The 27,893-nt window shown below is 39.2% G+C and overlaps 2 long non-coding RNA genes across 2 annotated transcripts; both read right to left on the minus strand.

Annotated features, from left to right (window-relative positions):
* LOC120322626 lies at positions 1-27,792 on the minus strand. The gene is made up of 3 exons (XR_005562437.1): positions 27,772-27,792; positions 1,055-1,128; positions 1-243 (listed from the first exon to the last, which is right to left on the minus strand). It is a non-coding gene; the product is annotated as an uncharacterized LOC120322626 (long non-coding RNA).
* LOC113983156 lies at positions 9,163-12,058 on the minus strand. Its single transcript, XR_003539009.2, has 3 exons — positions 11,936-12,058; positions 11,109-11,165; positions 9,163-9,308 (listed from the first exon to the last, which is right to left on the minus strand). It is a non-coding gene; the product is annotated as an uncharacterized LOC113983156 (long non-coding RNA).
* Positions 27,793-27,893: the final 101 nt, after the last annotated feature.

Below are 27,893 nucleotides of genomic sequence, written 5' to 3' on the forward strand. Positions count from 1 at the left end.
TTAGACTCCTCTTTAGTACACCTCTCCCTCCCTCCCTCTCTTCCTTCCCCTGCTCAGGTATATTCTAATTCTGTTTTCCTTTTCAAGCCAGCACTAAGTTCATCCATCTCATCCACTATCACTTTCTTTTTTCTTCTGTTGGTTCCTGTAGTCTTCTCATCATTCTTCCATCTGAAGCATTGTCCCTTTCTCCAGAAAATTTGAGATTTTCTTCTTAATCTCAAGAACATCTTGTGGCAGTGACTATGGCAGATTAAAAAAGGACAAAAAGATTTCTTTTGATAATTTTGGATGTGTTTCTTTTATGTTTAGTGTATGTCCCAATCTTCAGGTAAATTTGTGATGCTTGGTGTTAAACAAATGTACATCAAATCCCCTACTTCCTTCTTAAATGCATCTTCCCTTTCTTTCTGCTTCCATTCACTAAGATGGAAATAGCTCAGTCTCTTAGCCACAGAGGAAAAAAATTTTTTACTTCCCTTACTCAATATAGTGAAGTAATCTTGAATAGAACATCAAGAATGGAAAGCTGGACATCTAAATATATAGATAAACTAAAGTATTGGGAAAGAAAGAGATGAAAATATTTTGAATGGGCACTTTAGAAACCCACAGCACATGCACTATGGACTGCTACTTCATGGGTACACCTGAACTGACAGAGGGCTGGTTTCTTTGATAACTCCATGTTTCAAACCAAGCAGGTCACCTTATACCAGTTTCTAACACTTTTTAAGATATGTTTTATTTTTACATGGGATGCCTTGCAAGTGCTGTCACACTGCCCTGGGTGAGATATGATAGATTGCAGCATTACTCAGTCTCATTCATATTTGCTAGCCAGAATTAGCTTCAACAGTACCACAACCTATGCTTGATTTAGTGCCTCTCCCACACAAAGAGTACAGTCTGCCTATTTTAGCTTCCCATTTAGTAGGAGATGGTATGAGGAACCCCAGTTTTGGAGCTAGAATGCATATCGAGAAAACAGAAAAAAAACCAAAATCACGAAAAACTCAATACTTATTAAATGTGAGGCAACAAATCTACCAACCTTAAGCACTTCATACTGTGAAATGACAGTATTCCAGCAGAATGCTGCTTCTGCAGGATCCTAATGAAGACAAACTGCCAGAGAACAAAAATTAGCCATGTCCAAGACCTTGTCGGGTCAATTCAATCAAACAAATTCAAAGGCATTTTGGGTGGGTAATTTTGGAGCAGACTATTACTATCACTAATGTAAGCCACACGGCAATATTTCACTTCCAACACTTTCATCTGGTGATAAAACAGTGTTTCAGGAATACAACATCAGGAAAGACAAAAAACAAAAGCAAAAGTGTCTCCATCATGCATATACACGCTTGCACATTTAATGCTGTAGTGGTGAGAGCTGTTTCAGAGAGTTAAAAATGAGGGTGAGGGGTGCTTTCTTTTTAATCACCTTATTTAGGAGTTAAAATTGTCATTCTGTTCTGAATATATAGCTAACAGTAACTTAAGACCTTGAGCTATGACTACCCTTGGATGAAGACCAAGAAGTCTGAACACTATATCCATGCAGCTCTTGTTAGCTAGTTCCATGCCTGTACTGAGAATGAGGCATGTTTCAAAATAATTTGAAATGGCTCTTTCACTGTTATGCTCCAACATAGGTTAACCACCTGAGAGGTAAAGAGTGCCAGACTGCACTACAAATTTTGTTCAGAAGCAGTGTCTAAGTGGAGGCTTGGTTTGTCTGGTTGGCTTAGCCAAAGACCTGGGAAATGCATCAGGAGGAGCCATCTTCAACCTGATTTTCAAACATGCCTCCACCCATTAGAAACAGAGTTAATCAAAATAGGCCCAAAGTTTGTTTGCAAGGTTTGTGAACCTTAACAAACCCTTTTCTCAACAGACCCTCCTAGTCTGAATTTTCACTGCATAAAGAAAACTGAAACCAGGACAGTGCCTGGTGGTTTGGGATTTGAGAGAGAGTATTTCACATAGCCCTAGTTATTGGCTAAGGAAATACAGTGTGGCTGTGTCTACAAAAGAGAACTAAATCCCTGAAAACTAGATTGGTAAAATAGCAGCAGTGTTATTAGAAAAAGTATAACGTGAAATGACAGCCTAAGTATTTTTGTGGTGGTTTTGCAAAAAGCCTGCACTTAGAATGGATTTGGCACCATTTCAACTGCACTATCCTTTAATTGTCTAGCCCACAGCTTTCACCACAACTACCTGAAGATCTGGCTTTCGGACGAATGGTAAGATCTTCCAAGAATCCACAGTAACTGAGGAAGAACAGTCAGTACTCTTGGGAAAGAAACAAATCACTGATAGGTCTGCTAAATCTTCAGGAAGGAAGTGAACCTTTGATACAATGGCCCATATGCTTCTCTAGCAGCCAGCCCTATACAATGTTGGTGAATGGTGCTCATGAACTGAAGCACAGTTTTTCCCACGAATAGTAACAGACATGAAAATAGTACGTCAGTTCTTATGTCTGGAATGAAATATAACTCATAAACAAATAAATGGTTTGTGATAAAACCTTGTATCTGGCATAACAGTGGAGATCATCCTGTGAAACGGGGCTGTGGATATTCTGGATGCTTTTCCAGCTGTTGCTTTCTATAGTTTTTGACAAGACACAATGAGGCCAATGGGCATCATGGGCCCCACTTATTTTCGATTCAGGCTGTTAGTTCTGATAGATGAAAAAAACCTGTATTTCATTCTCTAATATCTGTTATGTTTTGTCCTTACTCCAGATTTACAAGGTACATTGAAATGGAGCCTCCCTCTCCTTTACCATCAGTTTAGAAATCATACTGAAATTATATTGATCATCATCATCATGGCTAGGCTTCGCGAACAAAGATTTGGGAGGGGCTCTACCCACGTTTGTTGCAAGTGCGTTGATCAAAGAGCTGACAAAAACAATTTGGCCACAGCCAGCAAATGAAGAACACCAACCATGAGCCAGATTGGCTGGTGTTAATCAGTGTTGTTCTGTGGGCTTCACTGAGGTTAGGGACAACCAGGTGATGATTTGCCTCTATAACTCTATGCTGATGCATGCACATGGAGTTTGATGTGTAACTCTTCCAAACAAGAATGAGATTTAAGTGCATAAATCTTTATGGCTTATGATGAAATATATTCCATGAAAAAATCCCAACTTTTATTTTGTGCTTGTGTCATAAAACTTAAAAGAAGTACAAATTTTAGCTGGGAGGGAACTTTTATGACCTAATTATAAATCTGTGCAAGGAACAGTTTGCAATTGAAACACTGACAAACTCTCAAGCAGAATGGTGCAAGTGAGTGTTCCAGTAACATCCCCTCCAAATTCTACTCCAAGTGCAGTCAGTGTGCCTCATGCCAGCACTTTGAGTCCGCAATGATATAACCAGTACAAAGAGGGGGAAAAAGTAATTTCTGAATTACTATCCCTCCTCAGAAAATAACCACAAAAAGAGGGTAATTTTGTTACTAGAATGTTCTGGTTTATATGTTCTAACAAGACCATTAAAGAGAAAATGACATATTCCTTCTTGTATATATAAACAGATGAAAGGGAGGAGTGACAAATGGGTTACAATAGTACTCATGTGACAAAGAGAAAGCATTCTGTGTTGAGCTTAGAGATAATTAAAAGTTTTTTAGATTCTACTTTGTTTATTTCATAGAACTGTCTCTTGATTTTTTACCCTTCATTTTTTACCCTTGCTACTTAAATCATATTTCTGTTTTTTAGTTTCCCCCTTACTTTTTTGTTATAGACTTGAATCTTAATGAATCTAACAAAAATAAGATTTTTAAAAAATCATCTTTGTCATATCAAGGTGCCTTGATCAATGAATCAGTCTTTGTTTTACAGTTTGTCTCCTGTAACCTTTCCTGGCCTAACTGCTCTTAAGACAGAATGACATTTCTGTTTTATAATTCCACTGATGGAATTAATGACTATGCCTATTAATTAGGATCATTGGAATTTCCCGTCTCTCTGTTTCATAGTAGCACTCCACCTCTGCTTGTCAATCATAACTACTGACTTTATCACATTTTGCTTTTTTAAATGAAATAAAATGTTTGGCTTGGCCCTGTGCCAAGAATAGGGTCATTCACAAACTTGTAATAACATATCCTTAGCTGATGTTTCTTAGTAACATGTGTAAATAGGAAAAAACAGTTGCACTGCGGGGGTTTAGCTTGGCCACATGTGACTACAGTTAAAGAACATGGGAAGAGAATCAGCAGTCTTTCCACGATAGCTGTCCAGTTCAACAACGAGCACATTGTAGAGAGACAGAAGTGCAGACATACGCGAGGTTAACCACTTTCTTTGCTCAGCAGCAAGCTAGTGCAGCATGTCCCTTCTTTGCTATGAACCAGCCATGCAAACTCTGCCAGGAGCTGAGGTGAGGAACACCAAGCAACACTAAGCTTCTCTTACACTTACAAGCACATCTTGCGATTAATGATATTACAAGTGGTTTCTTGGTAGCACCCTCTGGATAAAAGTGGAATGTTAGTATCACTGTGAGAGATCAGGCTAAAGCTGTGAAGCTTGGGCCAGAGTTTGATTCTTGGATAAGTGAAGATGTTTGAGATCAAGGGTTTTACTCTGACCGTTACAGAAATGGGCTGCCCTTCAGCTTGGCTCAGACTTTGATACTCCTAGCAACTAAAGTTCAGGAACTTGTGAACTGAGGGTATTCAGATTCACAGAACAAATTTACCTCATGCTTTGTTGCACGGTAAAATGGAAAAATGGATGTTTGCTATGGAAATAAAATATCAAGCAGCAAACACATTGAACGTGTGAAATTATCCTAAAACTATCATTCCTTCCAGAAGTCCCAATCACTTTCATTATTCAGATTTCTTTGTTTCAGATTAAGTGGCATTAACATAGGCATTCTGCAATGCAAACAGCTGCAGGCAGAAAATTGTTATTAAGACACAGAGAAAAAAACTACTGTCAGTACAAAACCTTTCAACTAGTGGATACCCCATATACAAGGCTGGTACAGAAACTGCCCGCATCTACACTGGCCATACAAAATCTTTCCTGCTACTGATTTGGTTCTTTCAGGATCAGCTATGACTCCTCAGCCTCATAGAACTACCCATCCTCCTGCCTGAAACCTGTAATCAGGGAAACATGGAGGCCACATAACATAGCTTCCCCTTTCAAGGGTCAAGTGCCCATGCAGAGGTATGGATACAGCATTTTGAAACCACTGTAATCAGTCTGAGTTGGAATTTGGCAATGTAAAAATGATGGGTTGTCAAAGGAAAAAAACCCTTACGCTGTTAGCTAAAGATGTTTAAAAAGAGTCTTATCTGAGGTTTTTCTGTCCTGCTCTTCCAGTGTCATGATCTCTCCATTTGCAACAGCAAAGAAAATGATTTTTTCCCTTGCTGCTCTGCATAGGAACAATATACCCCTGATCTGCCCATGAGATTTAAACAGAGGGACACCATATAGTTTTCTTCATTACAAATTTCTTTGTCTCTTAGCACCTTGAGGGACTTTGTCTAAAGATGATCAGGCACAACAGGGCTGGGTTCCCAAGGCCAAATGAATACATCATGTACTGGGAAGAATCCTTCATGTGTGGTTTGGTGGTTATGGCAGGAAACTGGCAGATGCGGCTCCTGGGAATTGACATTTACTGAGACACTGGTGCACAGCAAAGTAGATTTAAGGCAGGTGGAAAATGAAGCAACAGCATTCAAAATGATGTGGCTGTATTATCATTCCTACTGTGCAATAGAACATGAAAGCACAACCTCCTGACGCATCCCGGGTGAAGTACTGAATGTTTTGTTTTTCATATAAACCCAGCAGAACTTGAATGTCGCTTGTATGGAAGCAGGTGTCCCCTATAAAGTTTCTCATATGGAAAACTGGAAAGTAAATCCAGATCTTAACCCAGGTTGTGGTTGCAAAACTGGTTTAGCAGCATATCCAAATATTTCCTTGTCATGAATCTACCAATGGGAGTTAGATGGACATCCATTTCAAGTGAAGCTAGGGTATGCATAAGGCCAATCACATTTTCATGCAGGATTAATTTGTGTAGAACAGATCTACAACTGCCATTGCCAAAGAATATCAAAATCTCTGAAATTTTTAACATTCTTTCTCCACTCCTCCTTACTCTTTCATATATCAGATCAAAACTTTCTTTTGCTAGATTATGGACTCTATATTAATTATAACAAAATTGAGATGTTATACAAAACTATGCGTTGCACTATTACAATGTAAGAAACAGCAGGAATAATTCCCAAAAGCTCACTGGGTTAAAAGTAATAACAACAGCTGGAGTTATCTGATTTTCCCATATTCAGTGGATGCCTCCGAAGATGATATACATGACATGGTGTGAACACTGTAAGTATAGGTACCATGATATTAGAATGGAATTTTTATGCTATTAAATCAGTGACAAGAGGTTCAAAGTAAGTTAATAAAGGTGTCCAACATAAGCTACAGTTTTCCAGAAGCTATAAAAAATACATTTAAGCTGAGTGCTTATTCCTTAAATAAATATGATATAGTCTGTATGAGGCACAGCACTCCTGAATTTTTGGAGGGGCAGATATTTTATTCCAACAAGGCTGGAGTTATCAATCTAGTAAAATTTCACTACAACTGGAAAAAACTAGAGCAGGAGAACCGGATTTTATGTGACAGTTTATATACATTTCCTCACAGAGAAGGCTCCTCACATGTACTTAGTGACATTTCTTCATGTGATGGCGCTTCTCCCTGTACATACACAGCACTTTCACACGAGAAAAGAGTAAAGACCATGAGAGAGAGGTTATAACACATGTAAGAAGCAAAGTAATCTCAAGAACTGTGTCACATATCTGTCGCCTTTGCCTTTCATTTGTCACCATGGGCACTGTGGTATGGCTGATTCATGTTACTGACTTAAAACTTGGAATTCAAACATGATTTTAAGGGAACCATGTAACTCTATTACAAGGAGATATTCAGTGTTTAGATAGCTGCTTGGCACTTGACATAGACATCTCAAAACAGACAGGAAAAATATCAAGGCTCATATGTACCATATAGAATGAATCAACAATGTTTTCTCTGACTGCTGTGTAAAGCTGATTTAACCTTGACCAGAGATGCTGGAAGGGACCCTGTGTGAATTAATGCAGCAGAGATCAGGGCCAAATCCTCAGCTGGTAAAACTGTTAGAGCCGCACTGAGGTAAATGGTGTTAAACCCCCACTATCAAATGGCACAGTGAATGTTACATCATCAGAAAAAGACTTTAAAGTGTGAAAACCTAGATAGCAAGCTCAAGAAGAGTAAATGGTTCACAGAGAAAGAAAAGCTCCTGTTCATTAAATAAGGGTCAAGCACGTGGGCAGCAAATAATCCTTTATTTGATCAATTATGCTTTAAAAATGAAATTAAAACCATTCTTAAGGATACATGAAACAGTTAAAGCCACAAAAATGTCCTTCAGTTGGGTAACAGTAAGGCAGTAAATCAGATCTTTTTGGAGGCCTAGCAAATGCAGGGCAAACAATAACTAAACAGACAACGGCAGCAGAGCTGCATCCTTTGAACTGGAGACTGTAACATATATACTGTGTTTTGCAAAAGCAGCACAATCGCATGCTGCTGAGAGCACACAATAAGCTAAAACAAACAAAAAAATTCTGGCTTCTTTCCACTTTCAGTCATAAAAAGCCATGAGGAAGTTGAGATAGAAGGATGTTACAACTGCTTTCAAACAGGTCATTCTGCTACGTGAGGTCAGCAGCACTGCTGCTATTGACTTCAGCTGAATCAGGTTTTGGCGCACTGGTTTTAATTTATCATATTACTGAAGCTGTACACTGATATAAATCCACACAGAGCAAAACTGAATAATGCTGTAGTTAATCAGGCCTAATGAAACAATGGTCCTCTAGGTCAGAAACACAGCTGTATCTCGGATGTTAGGATAAATACTTGCTCAGCTTTGATATTAGTTAAAAAGATTCTTGCTGTGGATGTTATAGATCATGTACAGTGAGGCTAACCAGCACAACCCTCAGATCTATATGATATGGAAAAAAAAAGTCTCACAAAGAGATGCAAATCAATAATTGTAATGATCCTTCTGCCAAAAGAAATTCCATTGACTAAGGGCTTCTATAAAAATTCAGCCTGATAATACAGATGAAGCCCAACACCAAAAATATTTGCAGATTCATAAAACCCTTCTTGCAGTCCAGCCACAGCACTGGACTTGTTGCACATATTACTGAAGAGGAAGAACAACATCTCTGTGCCATATGCCCAATGTCAAACAGAGCATTCATATATCTGACTGACCTGCTGCAGACACGTTAAAAAAACTCATTGATGAATTTGCTTAGAGAAAAAAATTATCTACATTCACAGTAATTATAAGGTATATAAAATAAAGTCTGCTAAGTCAGTATTATTCTTTCCCTAAACACTCCCAAAATCAGTCTCAGTGATCCCTGAGGAAAGAGGGAAGTGATGGATTTACAATAGCTAATGACTCAGTTTACAGAAGAGTTTTTAGGTTGATCATATTGAAAGACATAGATGGTTTTTCTGTGTAATACAGAAACATATGCTGAACTTCAATCTGGTTGAATAGACACCACCTACCCAGGAATCGAAACCAAGTAGAAAGAGTTGATTTACAACAGCATTTTTTTTTTTACTACTTCAGGTATCTCCTTGCTTCAGCGTGCTCCTTATGCCCGTAGCTCACTCCTGCAGGAGTATGCTGACTCCAGCCTCAACAACTACTGCTGGGGTACTTTGTCACAGGGGGACAAGTGCCCAATCCTCTGTTCCCTGGCCTGTGCTCACATCCCATGAGCATGTGAATGAGGTCACCTGTGCAGTCCATGCTTGAACTGTTTGCAAGGTAATGGCTGGCATCCTTTGCCTGCTGCAGAATATAGCGCACTCTGGTATGATGGGGAGGAAAGCTGAAGCAAATACACCACTTTGAAGATGATGGCAATTTTTACTAACCTCTGTGGGTGTCTTCAACTGCAGTAAGACACAGAGGAATGTTCTGTATCTTACCGAAAATATTCCTGTAAAAAGTAATTTTTATGTTGCCTTGAGACACACAGAGACAAACAATCCAGCCACCAAGAATTCTGTCTATTTATTTTAAAATATTTTTTTGATCAAGCTACCTTCTTGTTTATAAATCTCTCAGAAGAACAGGTACTTATTGCAGAAAGGGCAGTGATTTATCTATTCCAACATCTCTCAACAACACTGCAGCCACCTTTTGCTCCTAAATGGAACACAAATACTGTATTGATATAGAGAATTTTGACAGGGTTTATTGTTACAGCACAATACCTTATTTATATAAATTTACTGCTTTCCAACTGAAAAATGTATTTTACAAACTTATTTTTTTAGTCTTTAACTGCAACCGATATGGAAAATAATTCAACTTCAAGAGAAGTTGTATGCTTAGCTAGTCAATAAACAGATCTACATCAACTAAAAATAAAGCCCATTCAATAAAGTCCATTCTTTTTCATTCCACAGAGTATGAAAATTATCCCAGACATATATTTCCCCCCTCTAGCTTTGCACTAATTAAAATCCACAGTTTTATAAGGATGGAGTAAGTAAATAACATTTAAAGCCCCACAATCTCGGCATTTGAGAAAGAAAAGAACTAACAGAACCTTGTAGTGTCAGAAGGAGAAATATGATGATTTCAGCAGTTTAAGAAAAACGTAGTATTAAAGGTATTGCAAAAGGTTAGCAAAAGGCAAGGCAAGTTTTATTATGGCCTGGGATATATGGTTAGATAAAAGACATGATAGTTCCAAAGAACACAAATGAAAAAAACTGATTCAAGTTCACGAAATGACAGACTATGGGAAAAGCAAGAGAGAATTTGACCTAAAAGCCTATTTCTTAGAACATGATTTCTACTCTAAAATTCAAAGAGAAGCCAAAACTAATAAACAATTATACAGTGTCAATGCTTATGCATATTAAATCATGATGTGCAAGGCGAAGAATATCACCAGTTCAAGTTACTAAATGAACAGCCAACGAGGTGTATCAGTTGCTCAAAACATTCATGGGGCAATGAGACAGCTGAGAAAGGCTGCGGTAACCTCACTCCCTTAAACACAGCACAAAGTGCTAGTAAAGATGTGTACTGGATCCAACTGGATCTTTGAGTGCACCACTGAGCAGGACTGGCTTCTTCAGCGTTTATGCTGCTGAATGTATGAATATGGGCATTGATGTTCAGAATGTCATAAATACGTAAGTACAATAGTGTATTTACAGTTCTGTTAAACAGCAAAGGAAAAGCATTCTGTGAGGAATGACACATAGAAAACTATTCCCCGGCTTGATGGTCACAGCCACAGTGCCAAGCCAGAATATTCACCTGAGAACAGACCAAATATGTCTCAAGTCAGAAAGAAATGTCACAATGGGGTTAGGCTTTCAACCACAGACAGTGGACATGGCTGTCCCAGCTGCCTGTGTGGTGTCCAAGTGGCATCCCAGCTAGCCAGCAGTGTGAAGCAAGAGGTGAAAACTGGCCTCACACTGCAGCTTGAGGGGATCATATGTGATGAGGACAGTGAAGTACAATTCAGCAGAGAGGAGGGAGTTCATCCTTATTTTAGCAGAAACATAATGTAACACTGAGCTTTGCCGAGATCTAGATTTGCTGTTATAAAACAGGTAACAGCAGCTCTAAAAGGTAAGAGTGTGTGAGAAGAGCACCTTGGACACATTTGCATTCTCCTGCCCACACCTGCCTCCCACACCCAGCTGAGTATCAAGCAATAGTGGCAACTATCAGCAGACAAAGTTTTACTAGCAATGGAGGAAACAGCTCATATAAACAATTCCCTTTCACAACCTTACCAACACTCAGACAGAAATACTGAGATCTGAATGATAATTTTCATTTATTTCAGTAAGTTTTGATTTAAATTTTCTGCTGGAATTCTCTGGAATAAATTTTATGTGGAAGTAGCAAAATGCCAGAAGGAATGGGTTTATCTGTAGTGATGTAGATTTTTTTGAATTTTCCAGGTAAAATCTGTACCTCTTCCAAGTTTGCCTTTAATGCAAATTCAGTCACAAGTGTTGGAATAAGCAACATCTATGAAAGTGAAACAGAAAATGTGTCAAACATTACACTAATGACTTGAAGTTGTTGTGATCTACTTTCTGTATCCTGAAATGAATAAAATAAGTTTAGTGATTGCAGTCCTGTTCATGCAGTACCATGAAAAGCACCACTGCAACCCTCTGGCTAACCCTAGTAGGGAGGTCAAGCATTCAAAAGACAATGACATTCATTATCTAAGGTCACCTCCAGATAATCCTCCTCCAAAGCAGGTTAGAGAACAGCAGAATGATGATGAGGGAAAATGTGCATTAAGTACAATTTTCTTTTTGAGTACACAGTTGAGGTTGGTTTTGCTTTCTATTAGCCAAGGACAACAAAAGCCATAGCTGTGTGATAAACATTTTTTGAGCAAGCTGGACAGAAATGCACTTTAAAATTAATCTAGGAGGGAATAAAAACTCTTTCACTTAGCAACAGCCTCTTAGTCCCTCGACCCTTCTGAAAGTCTATCCCTTGAAAAGATGTGCCTCTAGTCTTCTCTGTTCCTTTTGGGCTGGGAATCATAACTCTCAGCTGGGAATCATAGCTCTCAGCTAATTTCCAGTATTTGGATACTTATTTGTTATACAGCAGCACCAGCTATTCCCACAGGTCCTTCAAGGGGCCACATGCACTGTTACACCTCTTCGTCTCATGCTGTCAATATAACTATCCACATTCGCCACAATGACAAGAAAATTACTTTTGAAAGAAGAATGCTTATGACTCCTCCTCCCCATATTTTAGACTGTAAGTAGAACCTTGTGTCCCAATGGGCATTCAGAGAGCTGCGGGGAATGTCTTCTTGTGAAATTTCAGGGCACACAGTTCCTTCAGTGATCACATCTGACATGACTTCAGTTTGCATCTGCAGAAGTTTAACGCATGTCAGATCTTTTTGACAGCACCAGAGTTTTTGCTGCTGCTGAGAACATTTTGCTGCTAGTCTATATCCTTTCCTGAGGAAGCACAGAAAGAGAAGCCAAAGTTTAATTCTAAGCTGTTCTTTTTATTTTTATTTTGATACACATTTTTACCCATAGGCATCTTGGTTGCTATCTGCTCATGCCAGTTCCACAAGCACTTTGGAACCCTTCTCAAAGGAAGCTTCTTCTGAAGTCTGTGTTTGCAGAGAGTTCACTGAATAAAACACGTTCATCTCTAACTTCTCCTTACTCTCTTTTCTATGAATACATACTACTTCTACCTTCTGCAGGCTACTAGGATATGTGGGGTACTACCCACAGCACTGCAACACGCATTGTGTAGTCAGATTCTGCAGAGAGGCAGGCTGTCTGTGTGACACTCTTCTGTGCTATCATACCACAACCAAAGCTTGAAGTGCTGACATGGACTTCACGAATATGAAAGAAAGATTCACAGGTTGGTAAAAGCAAAAAGAAATCTGAGGAGCCCATTCCCACATCCTAGGATGGTATCTGTGCTCACAAGAAAATCTCTTGCTTCTGTTCCTACCTTGAGTGAAGAGGAACAGAAAAAGTCTAGCTGCTATGATCTACAATTGAAATACAGAAATTCTCTACAGGGCAAAGGAGTGGTAGGATAAGTGCTACAACAGACAAGCAGGCTCAGTCAGCATATTGTTGCAGGCAGATGACGTGCCAGCAGAAGAGAACAGCAGTCCCAAGACAATTGTGGCTGGCCCACAACCTCAGTCTATGTCAACTCTGTGGCCTGTAAGCCAAAGGTTTGCTTTTTTTCCCACTCCCTTGCATACCACATGGCATCTCCAGCCTTACACAATTACTGACTTCTCCCTGGATCTTTGGGTGAGAGAAACAAAGCTGAGGGCAGGCTACAGATAGTAGCAGACAGGATGTTAAACATTTGATCTCAGTGCAGAACAAGGGTCTTCTCTGACTCTGAAGAATGCTCCTGCCTCATTCAACCCAGCTTCCTTGAACCTCCTGCACATGTGACAGCAATCCGCGTCCAATAACAGAGCAATTCCCTTTTCTGGCAGCCCAGGTACTTTTTCACAGCTATGTAGAAGTTGCTCCTTTTTTCTCATGCTTTTAGTCTTTGCTGGTCCCTGTGGCAAATGACTGTGGTTGTTCATGCAGTTCCTATTTTGCTGGAGTTCATCCCTTATAAGAAGCTGAAGAATTCCTTGTGGAACAGATTGAAGGAAGAAAAAAGTCTACACTGGATTATAGCTCATTGAATGTAGCAGAAGTTACTTAAATGAATGAAAATTATACTTATATCCAGACTGTTCTGCAGGATAATTACTTTCACTGCAAGATCATTACTCTAGCTACCGTGCCTTTTTAAGTTATGCGTCATGATGTCAAAACAGTAAGATGCATACAATCAATTATAAGGCTGTTCTTGAAGAATCTTTCATATATGCCAGTATGCAACCAGCATTAAGTTCCTCAGATTAACTGGTCCAGGGCCTGTCTGCAGCAACACAGGCTCAGGTGTTTGGAAGAGATGATAGTTCAAAACTATGACAGGGACAGAACAAGACTAAGGGGCAAACCTGTGTTAATGCCTGTCTCTATAGACCATCAGAGAAGCCAGTGACATAAAAAATGCAAGACAATTCAACCTTTCTCACAGACACTAAAAAACACAGGAAAGGGAAGCAAAAGGGAAGAATTTTAGTGGGTGGGGAAGGGGGAAAGGAGGGCGTCTGGGAAACTTGACCAGACCAAGTTTTGAGTGCTCAGCAACGTCCTACAGGCGGTACAGGATTTTTACATACAGGCAGCAAGGCGTAGGATAAAGGTAGTCTCCCTTCCCCTTTCTCTTCCCTGACGTTGGACACTGCCCCCCGCACGGCCGGTCCGCACCAGGAGAGGGCGCCCAAACACCAACCAAGCGCGGGAGTTACACTAATGAGCGCTCGCGGCTAATTACCGCTCCGGCTGCGGGCTCCCGTTCCGCGGGATTAGCTCGCTCGCATGCAGAGGAGGGTGCAAGCAGAACAGCGGTGGCCAGGGCGCAGGTCACAGGCTTGCTGGAGAGCAGCGACCGCAGTTCATCTGCAGAAGCTTCTCTTTTTACTTTCCTGTTTCACTACACTCACCAAATTCTTCCCCAAGGCAGGGGAGCAATAAGGCTATTCTGTACCCTGTGTTATACCTGGGGATTGTGAGATTCCTCGTTCAATCTACTGCTGCCCTTTCCCAGCCTACAGTAGATGCAGGGATGGACACACAGGGAAGCCACAGCTGCTCCTGCAAGAGTTATGGCACGCTGGCTTCTGTCCTCTTGCTACTCTGTCGTGTCCTACCCCTCTGTTAGGCTTGGCATGTATCCTGCATGGTGAGGAGACAACCAAGGGCTTTCTGGAGTGAAGACCCCACATCCCACCCACCTGCCGTGTCAAGCCTTGGCCTCCTGTGATGTTCAGAAAGCCAGAAGCATCCCTCTAATACCTGCATCAGGAAATAATGTTCAGAAGACCCTGCCCCAAGGGGTCCCTCTGCCCCCTCTCCCTAGCCCATAATCTGATGCATGAGGTCTCACACACCAGGCAGAAACGGTGACATCCCTGGGCCCCCTGATCCAACCCTGAAGCCAGGTATGGCTTCAAGTTGGCCTTATTCTGCACAGGAATTTGGACAGTGACCTCCAAAGTTCCCTTCCAAATCAAATGGTTCTGTGATTCTTGGTTCTGGATAAGTACATCCTTATTCCCATTTCACACTGCAGAAGCAAAAGGTCTAGATGGGTAAGTCAATTTTAAGGACTAAAAAAGCTTCAGGTGAAGCCAGCCATAGCAGAACCTGTAAGCTGATAGCCTCAGCAAACCACTGCCTTCTTCTCTACGCTGCTGTGTTCACATTTCTTTTACAAACTCTGTAAAGTGTGGGATGGGTTACATTAGATTACATATCAGTTACACTCCTGGATTCACTGTATATATGAACATCAATTTAATTGATGGTGTACATCAATCCTGAAGGAAAATATGGCATTTTCTGATGGGCCAACCAGAAAAATGTCTCATCTGAAATGATCAAGAAGTTTCTTTCAGTGATAGCAGGTGAAGGATTGTCACTTTTTGTCATTACAGATGCTCACTAGTGTTGACTCTGCTGGCTCACTCGCTTCTTCAAGTTCCACCACAAATCCAGAACTGGTTTATTGAAGTCCCTGAGTCTTAATCAGTCTGCTTTTATTACAGCTTGGTAAGAGAACTTGCCCTTAGCTATCCATTTGATTTGTTTGTATAAGTGTATTTTTTAAAACAACATTCTCCATGTTTAAACTTATTTTTAAACCATTATGACTCTTATGAAGGGGCAAATTTAGCCTGAAAGTGTGTTAACATATGATAAAGAAGGCTCTTTTTCCTTTTTTCCCACAACTGCTCTGATAATACGGTGAGAAGATAGGCTTGATCTAGTGGATGCTGCTGTGAACTTGCACTTGGACCTCCCAGGAGCCTCTGGACAGGCCGCCTCCCTGTGTGCCACATTTTAGTTTTCCATCACCAGGGGTAGTGGGACTAAAACCCTGCTAGGATTTCCAGATGCTTGAAGACTATATCAGTGAAGGCCATATAGGTGCCAAGAACAGATATCTATCTACATATCCAGACAGCTAGAGACTTATTGTGACTCAATCAAGTTTAAACATTTTAAGATAAAAGCTGCTATTTCAAGCTTTTTAGTCTCAAGGAAATCCATAAGCACAGAAAAAATTTGGATTATTCACACTGAGAAGAAGTGAGAGAAATCACTTGTCAAGGTCACTCTTGGGACTTCAACAGACTGAAGAGAAAACAAAAAAGTCAAATGTATGAAAACCATGATGAAAAAAGATATCAGATTAAGCTTCTTTCCCCATTACTTATTCAAATGGAGAATTAAATCCAGTGTTTTACCTCCAGCTGAATACCCCTTCAGGCTGAAACACCAAAAATGGGTTTATACATAACAAACCAAATCTATCTTTTCTCGAATGCCTTAAGGAACAGGTCTGGGGCACAGATTTGGTCCAGAATACTTACTCTTCAGGTAAAAATCGGTTAATATTAAAAGCACTGCAGCCTCTCATTTCCCATAAATTGCTGCAGTGTCAGGAGACAACTGTCTCATGATTTACCCTCTCCTTCTCAGCTTTGAGATCCTGGTCTAGTTCAAAGATTGGCTGACTTTTATTCACCAACTAGAGATTTTCCTTCCAAGTGCTGGCCCACAGCCAGAATTTTTAGAAAACAGAATTTAAAAAAAAAAAATCTTGTTTTAAAATATGCTAGAGTGACACTACAGAGTCTTTCAATTGAAAAGAAATTTTGATTCAGCAAAAGGGCAAGACTAGTCCTATTGCCATCTCACTCTCTTGTGTCAGTCTTAGTTATGCAATTGCTTGTACAGACACTGATAAGCACTACCACTCATCCAGAGCCACACAAACTCTTACAACAGGGATGAACCTGAACTACAAGATTATGGTCTGAATTCAAAGTCTACCCTGTGTCTCCCTAATTCTGGATTTAGAGTTTTATTCGCCCACAGTTCTAGTACAAAGAGCCACAGTCACCGACACAATCACAGAAACATAGACACATGCACTTCCCTAAGTGGGAACTTTCAAACATATATCGGCTTAATTGAATCCTTATCCCCATAACTAATAACTGAAGGAGCATGAAACTCAGTGTTACAGACTATGTGTAAAACGAGCTCTTCAGTACTACCCCGGCCTTGCTAACTAGGGTATATTTTGTGTGTGTGCCTGTCTGACATGGACAAGCTGTACACTCAGTGGAATGGATTACTGTGGTAATTCTTCATGAGTTACTTGCTGCAGAGGAGGTCTGGGACCTTTCCTGTAGCAGATCTGTTGTTCTCCCACTTCTGCGTTTCAGTGACCTCTTTGGTCTGCAGCTGCCCCCACCAGGTTGCTTCATTCCCCTGTGTCAGAATGCATGTGTGTGTTACGTAAAGCATGTGGGAACATTAGCATGGAATATTTACGCAGCAGCAAAAGTGTCATGTGTCTGTTTTGCAAGGCATGAAGTGTTTCATATGCAAGTTATTTGCAAGATATAAGTACAGATAAAGGCATAGATGTAGATAAGCATCTGTATAGTTTTGGAAAGTCTTGATGCTTTCCTACACATGGGCATTTTAGATCTACTAATAACAGAGAAGAGGCAAGATGTTCTTAGATGTTGTTTGAGGGATGAAAACATTTCGTGAGCTCTTGGTTTGGTAGCTGCACTGCCATTCAACACAAAATTTATAAAATACAGTTGTGAGAACCTTCTAACTAACTACAGCAAAATAATTTAACTTTGCATTTCACTCTTCATTTCTGCATTTGATTTTAAGTAACATATTTTTCCTTATTTCTTTCAAAGGAAATGGAGATCAAACAGCATTTTAAATCCACAGAAGAGAAGTTACAGAGATTGCCAGTTACCTTTTGCTGGTGCTACCCTTTAACTGTAATAAAAATGTGAGAACACAGAACTGGAAAGGACCATCTGGAACCATCTGTGAACCATTCCTTGCACTGTAGGCTACTATGAATTAGATGTTTAATTATAAACAGTGCACAGAACATCTACTCCACATGTCACAGGCCATGAAACAGTCCCTATGTAACACAATTAAGAAAGATGATGAATAATAATGAGCATCCAGAACTGTAATGTGCCATAGGAAGAATACAGCATCAAGCATCATCAGCATTTAAGTACTGGGAACTATCATCATTTCAGGGTAGAATGATTTTGAGACATAAAGCATGAGTTTTGCTGTAAAAAGGCAAAACCAGAAACATCCCAGCATACACTACGCTGATACAGAGGAATATTTTTTCTTTACCTAAAACTTTTCAATCCATTTAGCTTGGAGTGTGTGAATCAGATTCACCTCCCACTCACTTATAGGAGAGGAGTTCATGATGGAAGCATGTGTTATTGTCTGTAATTCATCTCCTTTTCATTTCCCCCCATCAACAGTGCTACAGTCACTGTATTTTAGCCATCAGGCAGGTCTGAAAAAGCTAGAGAAGCCCATGGAGGAGGTATGCAACCTTGGGCCAACTCACATGACCTGATACATACTGCAAAACTCTAAGGATGTTGTTGCAGTACACTGACTGATCTGCTGCCAGTGGCACTGTAAGGGAAATATAAGAAACATTTGAGGCTGTGTTAAAGGTATAGCTGAAAAAGACAGTCCATCAAAAATGCTGCTGTTTCATGAGCTGGGTGAAGAACAGACCTTTTTTACCATTCATTCCCAGTAAGTAAGTAAGTAGAGTGCAACTGATTAATCTAAAAAGGAAGAGTAATGGCTAATGGACCCTTTAACTGGATGGCTTTAGGGTTTGGGAGGATATCTTCTAAGGTTAAGGTCAGATGGAATCTGAGAGCATAAAATAGTGACAAGAAGGGAAAAAAAAAGAAAAGAAGCCTACAGCTTCCTTTTGTCTCTCCTCATCCTTATGGGCCGATCAAGAAAAATGTGGTCTGTGTAAATGGAAGATATTCCATAAATACATTGAGTGGAGCTTACAGTACCCCAAAGGAGCTATTCATCAACTCCAACAGGAATATGCGCTGGGAGGCCTTCACTGAATTAAAAACAACAAAAAAAGAGCTACCCACTTATCTCATCATTTAGTTATCTCTGATTTGAAGGAGTGCATAGAAAAATGTTAAGCCCTCACTAGACTTTTAAAAAGAGCTCCTAAGCCCAATGTCTTTTTTCCCCCCTAAGTACAGAAGAGATATCCAACAATTTCTACAAGTACTGTCTTGCATTAAAAGTACATTTTACTTACTTTTACATTACATAGGATTTAAATAATATTTTTGTACTCATTTAGAAAGTACAAACTATTAAAACCCAGACTGAGCAATTCAATACTCCACTGACAGACAGTTTCAAATACCATTGGCACTTACTAGTGTCCATTCTGCCTGAGCTTCAGCAGAATTTTTGTAATTAAATTTAAGATTCTTTAGGGACTGTAAAGTGAAAAAAAAATCAGTCAAGGTTCAATCTTATGAAATACTAAACATTTTCAAGACAGATTGAGTGTCCTCAATTTTATCTTAATCCTAATGAAAGCTGATGGTGCTCAGTATCTATCAGAAATACTCAGCAATTTGCAGGGTTAAATCCCCCAAGAACAAGCAAACAGTATGCTCTGAATACTGACAAGCCTTTAGAAAACATTCTAATAATGACCTCAACCATGACCTGGAGGGACTATTTCTCATGGGGACAGAGATAATTCAGTCTCTGTGTGAGTTCACACTTGAAACTTTCCTGACCAGAAATGGTCAAGTTCTGCAAATTATGAGTTAGTGGTCTTAAGTTTCAAGATACAAATTACTGTCTGTCAAGAAGACAGAGCTATAAATGAATTTTATTTCGAGTTGAACAATGGTAAAAAGAAGAATACACTATCTGCTGAGCCACTGTTCTCAGAAGATTTCCAGTTTCCATTGAGAAAGTCTGAAAAAGAGGAATCTTGTTATATTGACTCCACACTATAATATAACTTTTGTACTTTTGATCTGTGGAGCATAAAAAGAATGAACATATTTTAAATTTCACTGAAATACACATACTTTTTTGTCTATAGAGCAAAAGGTGAAATTAAGCATACAAGTGGTAGAAATCAGATCTGTGGAAGCTACTACGACAGTTTTGAAGCTGTCTGATCCTTCTACAATCACAAATGAAAATGAGCATTATGCACTTCACTAACTGGATCCTTATAGTTTATGGGGCCTGATGGTATTTATCCCAGGGTACTCAAAAAGATGGCTGATGTCATCGCAAGACATTTCTCAATGATTTTTCAGTGGTCTTGGAAATCTGGAGACATCTCAGTGAATTGCAAGCTGGTAAATGCCCTAATTTTCAAGAAGGCCAAGAGGGATGGCCCTTGTAACTATAAGCCTGTCAAGTCTCACTTCAGTGCCTGGTAAAATTATGGAGAAAATTATTCTGGGAGTTGTTGAAAAACACCTGAAGTAATTGGTCACATCCAGCATGGCTTCAAGAGAAGAAAGTGTGTTAAACTTAACGTCCTATAAAAAAAACCAGGTTACCCACCGAGCTGACCAAGGTAAGCCACTTGTAATCTTTTTGGATCTCAGTAAACCTTATGATACTGTCTCTCACAGTATCCTTCTGGACAAAATGTCCAGCACACAGCTGGATAAACATCATGTGGTGGGTGAGCAATTGTCTCACAGGTCAAGCACAGAGGGTAACAGTGAATGGGGTAACACCAGACTGGTGACCTGTCACTAGTGGGATTCCACAGGGCTCCATCATAGGCTCAAGGCTCTTCATAAATGACTTGCATGTAGGACTCAAAGTTACACACAGTAAGTTTGGTGATGATAGTAAACTGGGAGGAGCTGTTGACTCCCTTGAAGGCAGAGAGGCCTTGCAGAGAGGCCTTGACAAACTACAAGGACTGGGCAATCACCAACCATAGGAAGCTTCATGAAGACAAGTGCCAGATTCTGCATCTGGGATGGGGCAACCTTGGATGTACATACAGACTGGGGAATGAGACACTGGAGTCTTGGGGTCCTGGTTGATAGCAACTTGAACATAAATAATTGGTGTGCCCTGGCAGCCAGAAGGGCCAACCTTTTCCTAGAGGGCATCAGGCAAAGCGTTGCCAGCCAGTCAAGGGAGGGGATTGTCCCGCTCTACTCTGCACCTGTGTTGTGGGCCCACCTCAGGTACTGTATGCAGTGTTGGGCACCACTGTGCAAGAAAGACATAAAACTATTAGAAAGTATCCAAAGATGGGCCACAAAGATGGTGAAAGTTCTGGAGGGGAATTTGCATGAGGCTGAGGTTGCTTGGTTTGTTCAGCCTGGAGAAGAGGAGACAGAGGGTAGACTTCATCATGGTCTACAGCTTCCTTACAGTGGAAGCAGAGAGGCAGGTGCTGAGCTCTGCTCTCTGGTGACCAGTGATAGGACTCAAGGGAACAGTATGAAGCTGTGTCAGAGGAGGTTTATGTTGGATATTAGGAAAAGATTCTTTACCTAGAAGGTAGTTGGGCACTGGAACAGGGTCCCCAGGGAAGTGGTCACAGCACCAAGCCTGACAGAGTTCAAGAAGTGTTTGGACAATACTCTCAGGCAGACGGTGTGATTTTGGGGCTGTCCTATGCAGAGCCAGGGGTTGGACTCAATGGTTCTTGGGGTGTCCTGTACAGGGCCAGGAGTTGGATTTGATGATCCTGATGAGTCCCTTACAACTCAGCATATTCTATGATCCTTTTGGGTCCTCTCCAACTCAGCATATTCTATGATTCTAGGACTGCATGATCTTTTCCCCAGTAGAGGGAAATAGCTCAGAAGTGAAGGATGACAACTTCTAAACATTATAGCTTTGCTGTGAAGAAAGGCTTTGAGAAGGATACCATGCAGGTAGAACTGTGATGGAAAGTTAGATCAATAGGATGTAACTGTCAAGTAAGAACTGGTCAAGGAGGCAAGACTGAAGAAGATAATTTGTTGAAAGTTCCTTTAGCCTGGGATACTTAATGACAGCAAGTGGGCAGAAATTTGGCCTTGCTTATGCTCCCAAAGGCATTATCTCTATCCCAGTATTAGTCATTTCAGCTTCTGACATACTTGTACATGTTCTTTTAAGAGAAAAAAACCCTCCTTTTCATCAGCCTCCTCCATTCACACAGATACCTTTCATCTAATGCTGATCCATCCATATAATTTTAACTTGATACAGTAAAAAATGATGGGACCTGGCAGAAGGCAAATTGCTACACTTTTTATACCCTAGCTTGTATGATTAAATCCCTTGGAATCAGAATACTACAGCATATAATGAACTTGCATCTTGTAAAATGAAAGGGACAGCCAAGTGACAGAAGGTAGTGGCTTAATATGACACTGCATTGTAATGCAGTTCTGGATAATAAAATTTAAATGAATTTATTTGGATGGAAAATGTTCCATCATATGCAACTTTTTTTTCCAGAAAAAATGTTGACTTGGCTAAGCTGAAGCTTAATAGAAAAGGGAAGTTTTCCTTTATATCTTCCCTGGGAAATAAAGACAGAAAAAGTACCTTCAATTTTTGTCCCAGCAGAAGTGCCAATCATTCAGAAATTGACAAATGGGGTTTGAAAACACTTTTCAAATTGCATTCTCAAATACTCATAGTATGAACATGTAGAAAAAATAAAAATGGTTGAAGTAGATAGAAAATGTCATAAACTGAATGTTTTATTCAGATTTTTATTTTTTTTTATTCTGTTGCAGTTTGAGAAATTTTAAAATGTTCTAACAGCTTTCATGCCTTAATCTTTTCTGCCAGTTCTGAGGACTTCAGTAGACTCAAATGTTACTTTTCTTTTACCTTGTATTTCGTAAAATACGAGAAGTCATTTGAAAAAGGCTCTAGATTAACAGGGCAGACAAGGATACACGAAGAAAACTAGGATTATGTAGAGATGCTTTTATAGAAAAGGAACTAAGTACGCATGAACGGGACTGCATTTTGGAGGTCAAGAAGTGTGAAGTTATATTGAGTCACACAGACTTAATGGCTTTCCTGACACTTCTTAAAGAAAACAGGAAAAGGTCCTTTGTTCGATACAAATAATAAAATAACAAGAATTACTGCTGTGTAGAAAGGGTCAGACAGGACTTAAGGTGTGGCTCCAACAATGATCTGATTGCGTTGCCTCAGTTTTCAAGCAAAGATGCAGCTGTTGAGCCTAAAGAAGCTTATAGAGTGAATGTAAACGAGATTTTCTAATGGACACATCTGAAGCAAAACCAAAACTGAAACAGCTAAGCATGCTCAAATCACAAGGTAACTGCCATCCCAAATTCTTTTTAAAAAAAAATTGGCTTGTTAAGCAGTAAGCCTGGTAACAATCTGTTAATCAATCTGTCAAGCTGTGGGAGCACTGAATTACTGGCAAATTTTGAATGTGGCTGCCAGAGATATTGGGGGGAAATGTGATCCAGGCAAAAAAAGGACTTTTGACTGATCTCATGAGGGCTTTAAAGAAAAGGGTAATTGAGGGCATGTAGCTACATGCAGCTGAATAGTAAAAAGTGAACAGGGTTTCATCAGAGATACTGTGTGCCAGAACATCCACAAATCTTTCTTTGGTATTAACAGCAACTTCCTAGAAAAGTAAGACAGTTTGTATTTCAAGAAAACATTTGTTATAATACTCCAACAGAAATTATTAGGAACTTTAAGAGGTATAGTGCTTTAAAGTTCAGTCATGTCCCAAAACAGAGCATGGAGAACTTTTGATATTTTCAAAAATTCTCCTCTATATTGAGTAGAACTTTCCCAGTGATTTTCTGAGGAAAATAATCTGGATTTTTTTAATTGAAGTCTTCAGGAACTCCAAGAGAATGATGGTTGAAAATGGGACCTGTAATTAGTTAGGACTAATAGGACTCCTAGGAAAAAAACTTTGAAAGACAGCTACAAAGACCAGAGATAATGGTTACAATGACATTTATATTACTGGCAATCTGGGCTGTCATTGGAAGAGACTTTAAATCTTGAGTATAAAGAGGAAATATCCAAGGACAAAGATGCCAATCAGGAGTGATACTCAGCTTGGCAAGCATTATAAATGCACGAGAGTTGGAGAACTCTGCCCTGAAAGATAAGTTTGACAGGTAGAAGAGTTATCAATCTATTCTACAGTACCAAACTTGCCACATCTCATGGCAATAAGCACACAACCACTGAAATGGAAATATGTGAAATGGGACCACAGCTGATGGATCTCACAGACCTATGGTGACAGCCATGCTTAGCATCAGTGCCTGTGGTAAACTCAGAAGTACTTTGACCCCTTCTTGACTGGCATGAGGGATGATGACCAGCATCCAGTCTTTCCAGTGATCTGTTCACTTGTCTCCCTGAGGTGTTAGGAGTCATAACAGCCTCGGTCACCTTGTGAGCAATTATAAGAATGACGTTCCTATTGTGCAATCTCTGCCTTGTGCTAGAAAAAGAAAGACTAGTTTCTAGAAGAGCAGAAACCTACTTTCAAAGAGGAATCCCTGGAGATGAGACTCCACAAGTGTTACTCCCTCAAATATAATAAATGAATGTCACAGTCTGAAACTGAAATAAGATGCAAAGCCCTTGGCAAGAAGGCTTTCACAAGAAAAGTGTCAAGAAAACATTTGGCAAGACACCATATGAACTGAGAGCGGCTGAAATGGCCTGGTGCACTTGGTGTGAAAAAGGGAAGCCTCAGTCATCTATAACTGCATAAGATAACTAAATGCAGTTAAGAAATCAACAGTGGGATTCATCTACTTGAATGCCACAATGCAGTGTTTACAATGCTCAGCCCTACTGTCACAACCATTAGGAAGATGTACAGTGCCTAAATCTGCCCTTGCTCTTTGTTCTGAGGGAATGAGGTTGATATTTGTGGTGCATATACAGGCCAGAGAAATTGTGCTTAAAAAACATAAACTGACAGGACAATCCATATAGAAACACTTTAAAAGTCTACCTCCTTCCTGTTATTTCCAAAAAATTGGCTAGTGAAGCACTTGGCTTCATACACATAAAAAATCATACTCACCTATTCATGTCTATATATATACATATGTAGATGCAATCATACATGAACATACAGAAACTCACTTAATCAAGCCAATACTACACAACATAAAATTTTTTATAACTTAAGTTTATAATGTTGCTTGGTAGAGCAGCATGTTTTGCAGCGTGATGCTAATACACATTCAAATGTATTATCATGTGAAAATGCAAATACTGGAGTGAGGTTGTATGGGGCAAGTTAGCAAATCTAGGCACATTGAATTTCATGAATAAGCACATTAAGTAATTCCAGCCAAATTTTAAGCTTCTAATTAACTTCCAACTGCCTATATTTTCCTTGAGATTTGAAAAGGATACAGAATTCTATATTTCCTAGGCTAAACTTTTTTGGCTGTGAATTTAGTGTTCATGAAAGGTGCCAGATTAATGGCTTGGGGACCAAAATCCCCTTTATGCACGAAATACAGTATCTTACAGCCAGAAGCAGTGCAAGTTTCCTGCATTCTTCCAGTAACACTGTTCAAACTTGACATGGTCAACTTCTTTTTAAAGGTTATAGCATATTTCACAGAATCACACAGAATTTCAAGACAGACTGAAGTAGAAAATCAGGCAAAATGGTATATATGACAAATATCATGATGTTAAATATAAATCAGACAGCCTTGAGAAAGGTGGATAATTTAAACATTATGGCAACTTATGGCTAACCTAAGTGGACTGGAAGATTAAGCCAGATCAGTTGACATCAGATTAAGTGTTGCTTATCTGTAGTAATTTGTATTTCTCCAAATCATCTTATTTTATGGGTGTTCTTTAGTGATATGATTTTCCTTTTCCACTAAAGCTCTTGATAACCCATTAAAATTATAGATTCTGCTGAAATATTGAACAGCATGATATTTCAATGAATATAAATTAGATGCAGAGGAATGCTAAAAGTATTAATGAAACTCTATGATCAATACATGTTAATTGCAAAAAGAAATACCTCCTGTCCCAACTAGTTTATAAATCAGGCATAAATGGAACACCTCCAATTTATCAAGTGAAATTCTATTTGGAATTTTTATGTCAGCAGTAATGAAGGAAAAAGAGCAAACATGAATGATAAATATTTCTGTTCCATGTTTTTTTTCTGTAAAAAGGAAAATGGGAGACTGCATGCATGTTTTATAATGGATTACTTTCAAGTTTAGCAATAACTACAGATGTTGTTTGCCATAATGTATTTATGTTAACAAAACCCAGATCAAATGCATTTTTTCAAGTGTAAAATGCATTACATAAATTAAATATTTACCTATAAATATTACAAAATATAGTGAAATATTAAAAATTATTTTAATATTTTTATAGCTATTAAAAAAAGACTTAGTTTCATTACACTCTATCTGATTCCTAAAAATTCAGAGTTTCCTAAGTTTAGAACAGGTACACAGGTAAGAATTTCTATTGCACATTGGGAACTGCTTAGAACAGTGCAAATCATTTCAATTCCACTGAACCTTCCAATGTCTCAGTATTGCAATCTGAATACACAACATAGAATATAATATTAAATCATTGCTGGAAACTGCTAAAGGCAATGCAAGTTTGGTGTCAAAGTAATAATAATAATAATAATAATATAGATCACTTATGCAGAGTGCTTAGTTGACAGTGGATCTGTATAGGTGACCTATCTTACATGCTGACCAAACTTCGTTAAGTTCTTCTCAAGTGCGCTACAGATTTCTTAGTACCATGGAGACCAATGCAATACACCTTCCAACAGAGAATACCTGTCATACAGCAGGTGGCATTTTGCCCCAGGGGAAAACCTTAAAAGGTCACAGTAAATAAACAAAATGAGCGAAGCTCCTTGTACTGTATTGCAAAAAAGTAACAAACTGGTACTTCTTCTGTTTATGAAACTACAAAGTTTGTTTGTTTGTTTGGGGTTTTGGGGTTTTTTCCTGTTTGGTTTGTTTTTGTTTTAAAAAAAGAGATTTTGAAGCAGGGGCACAAAATCATAAAGGTTTTGGAAAAAATACAAGAATAACTTCACCTGAGGAGACTGTTTATCAGTGAAAAACTTATGAATCTCAAACAACTAACTTTCCAAAGAGAATGTTAATATGTAACTTTAATGACAGTTTTCAAGTCTCTACAGCAAGAGAAGGTATCAGACAGTGAAAACATCTCAACTAGAAGACAGACACATGACAGACTGTCTAACTCAAACTCCTGTATTTCCTTCCCTGGTGTGAAAAAATTGCTTGCCCTAATGAAATAACCTTCCCTTACTGTCTAAATTCCTCTTCTCAACTGCACTTCTCTTGAAGTAAGAAGGTATTTTTGTCCTGAAAATGACTGAAATATGGAGGCAAAAGTGAAGGGTAGAGTCTGTCTCTTCTTCAGTCTTAGGCAATAGGTCAGCAAACAAAAAGGCATTGACTTCTTAGCAAATAACTAATTAAATATCTTTCAAAAAATCAACAATGAAAAAAATGCCCTTGAAATTTAGCTTATTTGTCTTTTTTTATATAGATAGTTGTTCAAGGAGACAAACATTTTATGTTATCCAAAACAAAAGCAGAGCAGCAAAAACATACTGGAATATACCAATGCTGAAATCACATTCAGAGTGTGAGATAGCCTGTATCTGAGGCACTTTAATATGTTATACTATGGAAGATGATGCTTTTACTATAATAAATACCATTAATGGTTTATATGGCAAGTGGCCTCATATGATATGGATCCCCTGGAATATCCCAACTTCCAGTTAAAGATAGTCTCTTTCACCTCTAAATATATTACACCTTCAGCAGGTGTTTGAAATTGGCAGAGGCTTGTAGCCTCATAAGGGGGAAAAAGGGGATGATTGGTCCGACATGGAAAGTGAGAGCTGGTAATTATTTTCATGTGACACACAAGAGATGTTATAGCAAAGCTGACTAAAGCTGACCCAGTCCTCTTCAATAAAGATGTCACCCAGTTCTTGCTTTCTACAAAGTTATGATTAATAAAAGGGGAGGATTATTACAGTAACTTACTCTTAGTGGGCAAGGGGTGACATCAACAGCAGCTGAGCAAACTGACCAAATTTCGTTGTGTGTTGCTGAGGGTTTTTTTTTTCCTCTGGCAGTGACTAACAAGGGGCTAACAGCATCTGACA

This window comes from Pipra filicauda, unplaced genomic scaffold, assembly GCF_003945595.2.
Source record: "Pipra filicauda isolate LSUMZ 115617 unplaced genomic scaffold, ASM394559v2 scaffold137_size4652046_pilon, whole genome shotgun sequence".
NCBI classification, from domain to species: domain Eukaryota; kingdom Metazoa; phylum Chordata; class Aves; order Passeriformes; family Pipridae; genus Pipra; species Pipra filicauda.